This window comes from Ambystoma mexicanum, chromosome 6q (assembly GCF_040938575.1).
Source record: "Ambystoma mexicanum isolate Mex_15411 chromosome 6q, UKY_AmexF1_1, whole genome shotgun sequence".
Lineage (NCBI taxonomy): Eukaryota > Metazoa > Chordata > Amphibia > Caudata > Ambystomatidae > Ambystoma > Ambystoma mexicanum.
The window spans coordinates 1,626,822,859-1,626,825,099 of record NC_090937.1 but is presented as its reverse complement, the minus strand read 5'-3'; the positions used below and the strand labels follow the sequence as shown (position 1 = coordinate 1,626,825,099).

Below are 2,241 nucleotides of genomic sequence, written 5' to 3'. Positions count from 1 at the left end.
AGGATGCAAGAACCTTTCCTGGATGGGGTTTTGATTTTCACGAAAAGTGTGTCAGCTTTGCTTTCAGCATGAGTCTGATTTCCAAAAAATGCATTTTGAACAATTTAAAGATTTGATCTGCGTTGGCCGGGAATCGAACCCGGGTCAACTGCTTGGAAGGCAGCTATGCTCACCACTATACCACCAACGCCTGCCTGTCTGGGCTATCTGATGGAGCGGCCCTTAGAAATAAGAATAAGTCATTGGCTGGGAATGAAAAAAGCTTGCGTTTGACGCAGAAGCAGTTCGCATCATGAGGTCTTGCCGGTCAGCCCAACATTTCCCCGGGACCCCTTAAAAAAGGAGCTTGGTTTTAAGTTTGGTTTGATTGAACAGTACATTTTGTTGGCTGGGCTGGGACCCTCTCCTATTTAGCGCAAGAGTGGAACGAGGCAGCAAGTTCAAGGAATGACATTGCATCCAGGCACTTACAGCTCTTTGTGCCCTAATGCCATGACACAAAAACATAATTTGAAAAAAGTTAGCAGAGGATGGTTTCGATCCATCGACCTCTGGGTTATGGGCCCAGCACGCTTCCGCTGCGCCACTCTGCTGGTTGGAGAACAAGAGCTTTTCTGGGCTTTTACAGCCTACAAACCGACAACCCTAGACCCAGTTTCGAGTGAAGCGGGCAGTAGGCCTTACAAAGCCAAACAACCTGCAACCACGCACTCCCATCCCATGGCCTTTTGCAGACAGGCCTCATTTCTCTAGCTCACACCCTAACTGCCAACACCCCTTCCCCTTCTCTCTCTGTCTCTCTCTCTCTGTCTCTCTCTCTCATTCTCTCTCTCTCGCAAATAGATACTTTACTTCCCAGGTGCAACAAAACAAGCCTTCTCGAGCTGGCAGATATGGGAAGGAAGGAAGGAAGGGCCAGTTTGGAAACTCAACTCAATTACCATAAATCCCCTGCTAAGGGTTATGGGAGGGAGGAATGAAGGAACTTTGCTTCAGGGAAAGGGCTGCTGCTGCTTCAGCATGTGAGGAGCGCAGCCACACGTTTCACCTTCTTCAGTATGTTGGTTTACAGGATGAGAGAGATCCTGAAACCTCACTCTAATAGGCTGAGGTGCTGTGCTCGGTGGCCTGCTGGGACCAAGGCCCGTCAGGGCAAGGCGAATAGGCCTTTGTCAGGCCTTCGTCAGGGCTTTGTCGGGGAGGGGCCAGGAGCCCTGCTCGCTTCAATCCCCTCACCGATAGACAGTTGCAGAAACTAGGATGCAAGAACCTTTCCTGGATGGGGTTTTGATTTTCACGAAAAGTGTGTCAGCTTTGCTTTCAGCATGAGTCTGATTTCCAAAAAATGCATTTTGAACAATTTAAAGATTTGATCTGCGTTGGCCGGGAATCGAACCCGGGTCAACTGCTTGGAAGGCAGCTATGCTCACCACTATACCACCAACGCCTGCCTGTCTGGGCTATCTGATGGAGCGGCCCTTAGAAATAAGAATAAGTCATTGGCTGGGAATGAAAAAAGCTTGCGTTTGACGCAGAAGCAGTTCGCATCATGAGGTCTTGCCGGTCAGCCCAACATTTCCCCGGGACCCCTTAAAAAAGGAGCTTGGTTTTAAGTTTGGTTTGATTGAACAGTACATTTTGTTGGCTGGGCTGGGACCCTCTCCTATTTAGCGCAAGAGTGGAACGAGGCAGCAAGTTCAAGGAATGACATTGCATCCAGGCACTTACAGCTCTTTGTGCCCTAATGCCATGACACAAAAACATAATTTGAAAAAAGTTAGCAGAGGATGGTTTCGATCCATCGACCTCTGGGTTATGGGCCCAGCACGCTTCCGCTGCGCCACTCTGCCGGTTGGAGAACAAGAGCTTTTCTGGGCTTTTACAGCCTACAAACCGACAACCCTAGACCCAGTTTCGAGTGAAGCGGGCAGTAGGCCTTACAAAGCCAAACAACCTGCAACCACGCACTCCCATCCCATGGCCTTTTGCAGACAGGCCTCATTTCTCTAGCTCACACCCTAACTGCCAACACCCCTTCCCCTTCTCTCTCTGTCTCTCTCTCTCTGTCTCTCTCTCTCATTCTCTCTCTCTCGCAAATAGATACTTTACTTCCCAGGTGCAACAAAACAAGCCTTCTCGAGCTGGCAGATATGGGAAGGAAGGAAGGAAGGGCCAGTTTGGAAACTCAACTCAATTACCATAAATCCCCTGCTAAGGGTTATGGGAGGGAGGAATGAAGGA

At 49.4% G+C, this 2,241-nt stretch overlaps 1 non-coding gene across 1 annotated transcript; it reads right to left on the bottom strand.

The window, feature by feature from the left end:
• Positions 1-1,778: 1,778 nt before the first annotated feature.
• Positions 1,779-1,850, bottom strand: TRNAM-CAU (transfer RNA methionine (anticodon CAU)). Its single transcript has one exon. It is a non-coding gene; the product is annotated as a tRNA-Met (tRNA).
• Positions 1,851-2,241: the final 391 nt, after the last annotated feature.